Here is a 7,816-nt window from a genome sequence, read left to right as displayed (position 1 = left end):
TTTATTGATTATTAAGTGTTTTGTACTGCAAGATCCTTTTGCTGAAGATATATGATAAAATGATTGACCTATCCTGATTCAATCACAGAGCCACACAGTCATATATGTATTTATGTACTGTGCTTTAAACATTCTATCAAATCTTTTGCTTTTTTTTTTTTATTTATTTTTTTTCGGAGCTGGGGACCGAACACAGGGCCTTGTGCTTCCTAGGCAAGCGCTCTACCACTGAGCTAAATCCCCAACCCCCCAAATCTTTGCTCTTGGTTTTCCATACCTGTCCTGTGGAACTGTCAGGAAGCTAAAACCAAGTATTGCTGTGAGAATGCTCAAATACGGTTAAAATGTGAAGGTTTCATAACTTTTCACAGGTAAACTTGAATTAGAAGTTAATAGCCAAATTTGAATAAGACAGAGATAATCATACACAAGTTAATTAGTTAATTATTTTTCTACCTTGTGGGACTTATATAAGAGAGAACTGGCATTCTTGTGTTGTGCCTGAAATGTTAGTTAAAATGGAAAAATAAAGGAAGAAGAAAACTGCCTGAGTGAGAAAATTGCAGATTAGCAAACGTGAGCCTCCTGTAAGCCAGAGAGACATACTTCAAAATAGATTAGAGGAATTATCACAAACCTAAAGTATATAAAAGATTTCTTGGGTCTCTTCATATTATGTTTAAATGCATATTGTACACAGAACTAATTAAAAATATCATAAAAGAGAACTTGTACTGTGGAACATGTTTAAAATCATAATGCTCTAAACCCCAAAGCAAGCAAAGGAATTTAGAGATTAAGGGTTATATACCAAGACAACAACAACAACAAAAATTAAAAAAGAGAAAGGAAAAACACATCCAAAAACAGCAAGAATGTTGTAGTTTTTCTCTAAAAATCTGGAAATGGTATATTTTTCTTTTTAAAAAATTAGAACTTACTTTATTCAATACTGCAAATATAAGGAAAAATTGGATTAACTGCACTCTTTGACTTTTTTATTGTGGGGAATAAATTTTAAAACAAACTCTGTTTGGAGGTTGGTGAAAGAATTATTTTATTGAACTGACTGGTAGTTCAAGGTCCAACTCTAATATTTCTCTACCATTTTCCAGAATCGTATTCTCTGAGGCTATGTGTTTGTACAGCTCTTAAAATCATGTGTCTACTACAATAGAAGGAAAAATAGTCTTTGGGATTTGGAACACATGTTCTTAGTTTCATCTTGCCTCCAAATTGCCACAGTGTCTGTGTTCCTAACTTCTCTTTGGTTCTTTCTTTATAGTTTTTCATATTTTGAAGTTGTCTTAGTGACCATTCTGTTGCTGAAGAGAAACAATGACCATAGATAGCTACTGTTGTGAAAGGAAGAAACTTGCTTACAGTTTCAGAGGTTTAGTGCATTATCACCAGGAAGGAGAGCATGGTGGCATGCAAGCACACTGGAGCTGAGGCATAATGAGGGGCAGGGCAGAGGCAGAGGCAGAGGCAGAGGCAGAGGCAGAGGCAGAGGCAGAGGCAGAGGCAGAGGCAGGCAGAGGCAGAGGCAGAGGCAGAGGCAGTGGCAGAGGCAGAGGCAGAGGCAGAGGCAGAGGCAGAGGCAGAGGCAGAGGCAGAGGCAGAGGCAGAGGCAGAGGCAGAGGCAGAGGCAGAGGCAGAGGCAGAGGCAGAGGCAGAGGAGGCAGAGACTGAACCTGCCATGGGCTTTTGAAACCTCAATGTCCACCACAGGGACACACTTCTTCAAACAAGGTAAACCTCCTAATTTTTCTACTGCTTCTCAAAGAGTGTCCCTCCCTGATGAATAATCATTCAAATATTTAAGCCTATGGGGGTCATTCTAGTTTAAACCACCACAGTGATGTTTAAACAAAGCCTCAAATATGGCTCAAAAATGTTAGTTTTACTAACTTTACAAGTATTATATATACTTAAAACAATGCCTCAAGGGAACTGAAAAATTCCTTCTTGTTTTCAATATACCTAACACCTTTCACATGTACAGAATACTGAGTGGCAGGTTCACAAAACTCCATGCAGAATTTTAGATTTACATTTTCATGACTGAGATCACTTGCCTAATAATTTTTATTGAAGTAGACATTCTAGCAGATATACAAATTATATATATATATATATTAGCCTATTGCTGTATAGTTGATATTTCTCACTTACAAAATTGTGATGTATCAACAAAAATAAATATTTGCCATCATCTGTCAGTTTCTCCTTTTTCCTTCTATTTTCATTAATGATATTATTTTAAGAATTTGCAGTTTTGCTTTATTATTAAAGACTCGGAAATAAATAAAATAACCATACAGCAAAATTAAAATAACATAACTAAAAGTGTAAAATTTAATGTGTGCAGTTCCCCAGCTTCTTTTTTTCAATGCCAATTTCAAACATATAAAAGCTCATTAAGTCGTGTAGTCTTTGGGTTTGGTTATCCAGGTCTGTATCTTAATTATAGATTAAGAGTAGGAATAAAATTTCCAGAAAAGGAAAAGAAAGACATCAATTGCATCAGGAAACCTTTTCTAGGCATTTTGATTTGAGTTCAATTCGAAACTATAAGAAGAATATATTTAAAAATACAGGAGAAAAAAATAAAATACAGGAGATAGTTTAACAAATGATAAGGGGTGTGACCAGACCAAAGGGAACCATAGTAAGGCATTAGGCTCGCTGTTGCATCATGGGATTTGTTTTCTCTTTCATTTGTGGTGGAGCTCCTGGGCAGCCGGATTCCCACAGGAGATTTCACTTTCTCTTGTCATATAAACTTCAGCTCCAGTCCAGTGAGGATGAAAGTTTCTCTGAGATCTTCCCAGCAGCGTTTTCCCGCTTCGTTTGACACAGCACTCCATCACAGTGATCTTAGCTCCTTCCTGACTCCCCATGTCATAAATCCTCAGCAAACCACAAGGTCAACTGCGGATGAGACACAGGGGCTGCCCGAGGCGCTGACAGCTCCATCTTTTCTGAGGCAACAGGAAGGCTTGGTCTTGTAATTCAGTTGCAATCTTGGTCCAAGTGTCAACTGTGCTCTCATCTTTAAGTGTGCAATGATGATAGTGGACTATGTTTCTGTAAGTCTAAATTGTATTTCTAGAGATGAATCATGTGGTACCTGTGGTCCTGTTTTAAAGTTTCTGAAATTGTAGGTGGGAGAAGAATCTGTCATTGGAATGGACATGAGTATAAGGGAAAATGAAGTTTAGAGAGTCACAAAGAAGTGTGCGTGCAAGTGCATGTGCCGGTGTGCATGCATGTTTGTTTATTCCAATTTTCCCTATTCTAAAGTGTTCTTTGCTTTAGGAATAACATCCCTTTGAAACAATGGTTTTAGGATCTTGTTTAACTCTTTTTATTGTGGTTCATTTTTACTTTAGATTTGTTTTATAAAATAGAAGTTTTTATAAAGGTTGCACTGAAATACAGAAAATTCTGTTTTGAGATATATTGTTAAAATGTTGTAGTAAACCTAAGTCTAAAACCATTTTTTGAATCTTGTCCATACATAATTTAAAAAGCTAATCAAAGAATTCTCAGCAAAAAATCAAGAGGACAAGGTTATTTAAAAAATATTTGGCTAAGAATAGTTCGCCAAAGTAATATTCTATCATAATTTAAGATGGCCTTACACAACCTTCATCTACAAAAGCACGTGGGAAGTGTGAAAAAAATGATATCTTGAGTATCAGCAATTGGATAACACTGAATAGAAGGATAGCAAATTGTACAACAGAAGATAACCCATAGGAGGTGAAAGCATTAAAAAATACCACCAGGTCCCACGCTAGCTCCCTGACCTGGCATCTGTGTGAAGAGTACCACCCCAGGTCCTAGGCTAGCTCCCTGGCCTGGCATCTGTGCACAACACTCCATGTTTACAAAGGCCCCATAATTGTCTTAGTGCAGTGTCATCACACTCAACAAGTCTGTCTGCATGTTTGAGTGTTTCCTTATTTTTCTTTTGAACTGTGTACCCATAACTATTTAAGTGGCTCTGAGATAGTCCTTGTACAGGCTGGTTTTGTGTGTCAACTTGACACAAACTGGAGTTATCACAGAAAAGGAGCCTCAGCTGTGGAAATGCCTTCATGAGACCCAGTTATAAGGCATTTCTCAACTAGTGATCAAGGGGGTAGGACCCAGCCCATTGTGGGTGGTGCTGTCCCTGGGCTGGTGGTCTTGGGTTCTATAAGAAAGCAAGCTGAGCAAGCCAAGGGAAGCAAGCCAGTAAGTAACATCTCTCCATGGCCTCTGCATCAGCTCCTGCTTCCTGACCTGCTTGAGTTCCAGTCCTGATTTCCTTTGGTGATGAAACAGCAATGTGGAAGTAAATAGACCCATTGCTCCCCAACTTGCTTCTTGGTCATGATGTTTGTGCAGGAATAGAAACCCTGACTAAGACAGTCCTCTTAGTTGGTTTTACTAGGTTGAAGAAAAAAAAACTTAAGTGACTGTAGCGGTAAATATTAAAAAAGCAATCCATGCTACCTCTGGCAGACTCTAGCACCAGAGCTCTGAAATATCTCTACCTGACTGGCTAAATTCCCATGGCGTGTCACTGCCACACCAGCCCCATGCTTCTAAATTCCCATGGCTCGCTGGGGTGCACTACTCACAAACCCATGCTTTGTCACCTTACCTTTCTCTCTGAAGCCCAGTTGAGTCACCGCATGAAGGAAAACACCACACAAACTTAGTTTGGAACCAACAGGTAACACAGTCATTGGACTCAGCAACTAGCATCCTAATTTGTAAGTTATTCTGGGTTATAAATCCTCTAGTAGCGGGTCCTGGCAGATCCGCCACCTGAACAGGGCCTCCTCTGCCTAGATTTTGTCCTCCATCAACAATCCAGTCCAAAAGACCTTATCGCTCTCCTGCTTCCCCCTTTTCCTCTCTCTGAACCGGAAGTCCCACCTAATTGCCCAGTGATTGACTCCTTTATTCGTTAGGGAAAGTTTCTGCCACAAGTGACACACTGGTAACCCCTAACATGGTTCAGAATCCCGTTGGGGATCATTTAAGAGTTGTTAGCCTCAGGCCACATACCAGAACAATTATGAAGTAATCTTGGCAGAGGTGGTGGAAGGAGCAGGGGAGTGGATAGTGAAGTTACACCAGTACTTTTTAAAGCTTCCCCAGTGACTACATTGTGTACTAATAATACATGCCAGTGCAAGCAAAATGATCGCGAATACAACACAGACCCAAATGGAGCAAATGCTCACTGTAGAATGCTAACTATCCACGAACCCACAAATGGTTTTGCTCTAAATCCTTCTCTACTTTCACTGAACATTGTTGTTGGTCAGAAAGATCAAGAGAGGGACTTTAATGACTACACTAATTTTGTGTTGTCTATGTTAGGGGTCCTACTCAAGGCAAACAATCTTCTATTCCATCACTCCTCAGTGATAGAAAGACCATGAAACCAATATTTAGAACCTGAGGGAATGGATAATCTGCATCATTTACCACATGGCCACAGCTAAGGTCAAACCCTAGCTCATAGAAAAGCCAGTGCCCACTGTGTTTTCTACTAGAGCAATTACAAAGTAAATCACTAGCTGTAGAGGACATAATAGAAATAGATAAGAGTCTCCTTAAATAAATAGAGCTCATGGCTGAGATGTAGATTTTTTATATTAAGTAAAAACATTTATTAAATATTGTAGATTTGTATATTAAAGGGAGTTGAACACCCCGTTATGGATAAGATAAAGAGAAAAGCAGACAGTTCTTAGTCAAATAGGAATTTTCCTAGTGACAGATTCTCAATATTTCAAGAGGGGAAGGTCACTCATGAAAGTAGGAGTGGTGGCAGTGGAAAAGGATGCTCATCCCCTGTTGTTGACAGTGTTACTATTGGAAACTTTGAGCAGGGGCAACTGTGGCAGTATAAACCAATATCACATAAGTTATAGGAAAATTGCCTGTTGGGTCACCTGTTTGGGAAGCATCTTAATTCCAGTTCTCATTCAATATGACTGGTTCTAATGGGATTTAAGCTTTGTAACATGTCATTAAACGTCATTGAACTTATTAAAATTATTGAACTACAATAATTCCAAGTATTATATGTCAAATGGGATTATGAATGCTTAAATGTTAATGCTAGGAATATCATCAGGTTTCCTCAATCACTTCATAGCTCCTAGCACCTCCATCAGTTATTATTTTTACAGACCGAAAATCTTATACAAAGTAGAAAGTAGGTGTGCTAATTACTTTCAGCTTATCATAGTGGATTGACATGTATATGAAAGTATTTCTATCCCCTGTAAATATGCATACACAAACATCATATAAATATATATATGCATATATGTAAACATACATATATATCATTATATATATGTATATATATCAATGAAGCATTTGTAGATGTATATTGAAAGTATGATAAAAAGATTTTTGCTTCAAAGTTGAAATGTTAATTTTGTTAAGTGAGTGGATTTCAGTTCCTTGCAGACTGTCATATGTGTATGAGTGAAATGTTTTACCCCATTTTTAAATGAGTTTCTTAGGCTTAGATTGAAGATCTTCTTTCAAAAAGTAAATTATACTGCGAACGTGTGTCTACAAACATGTTATTGAAGATGTGATATGCTTACTAATAAAATACATTTCTTTCAAGGTTTAAATAAAGAGAAAATCTAAATGAAAAAGATCAAGACATAGTATTGACTTAAATAAAGGATGTTCTCAATTTTATACCAAAGTATTCTAATGACCCCAATATAAACATATATCCCAGTAATAAAGCTATCAGGTTTTAAAGTTAGTTGGTAGTTCACCCCAAGGGAAACATATCTATGAATTGATGGAGTATTTGAGTATTTTTATGAAGCAGAGAAGAAATATTTCATATTCCAGTGAGGGGATAATGATTTCAACCATGGGAAAGTCAGATGAGCATTAAAATAGGAAAATATACAATTCAGAAACTCCTGCCCAGGGAATGATAAGACCTGCAATAAAACTTTCTTCGCACATCAACTTAAGATAATCTGCAACTAACAAGTCCATAGTCAAACTTGATCTAGTGTCACTGAGACACTCTTTTCAAGTGATAATATAGTGCAAGTCAGTTGAAACAAACACGTTAACTCTTTGATGTAGTCAAGACATCTAACTTCTGCTAACCCACTAAGGTAATTACTTTACCAATGATGTGTATAGAGTAGATGTTATAAAGATGTAATTGATTTAATAGTAATTTTAGAAAATTATAAAACAAAATTTTTTATTGTAAAATCTAAAATTTAGAACCAAATGGTGTTCACTGATGTTTCTAATAAAGACTTACATATGCCAAGGGCACAGTGGTGACTTTTCTAATCCTTCCGCTAGGATCACAGGCATGTGGATCTTTTGGAATTCCAGGCCAACTTGATCTATCTAAAGAGTTCCAGTTCGGCCTGTAAGTCATAATAGTAGGAATTGCTTCCTACTATGATTATTGAACTGGTTTATGATTTAAATATATAACTCTACTTCTTCTTTACATGATCTTCCATAAAATTCACATAACTTTGTATAATCTGACACAATGAAGTGTTCAGTACCCACTCATGACTATAGGGCCAGATAATGTTTAGCATAGCACAGAGAGGAAGACAGTCATTGCCATAAAACAGACATATGTCCATATATTTAATTTTGGAGTGTAGCCATTTCCGAGCTCTTCAGAGCAGCACAACACCAGTTCTCAAGATACTGCAAACAAGTGATATTTTTTCATAAGATTGAAAAAGGCAAACAAGAGTTGCAATTTGGAACTAATGAAAGCAAACAA

Source organism: Rattus rattus, chromosome 15 (assembly GCF_011064425.1).
Source record: "Rattus rattus isolate New Zealand chromosome 15, Rrattus_CSIRO_v1, whole genome shotgun sequence".
Lineage (NCBI taxonomy): Eukaryota > Metazoa > Chordata > Mammalia > Rodentia > Muridae > Rattus > Rattus rattus.
Note: the sequence above shows the minus strand (reverse complement) of the source record.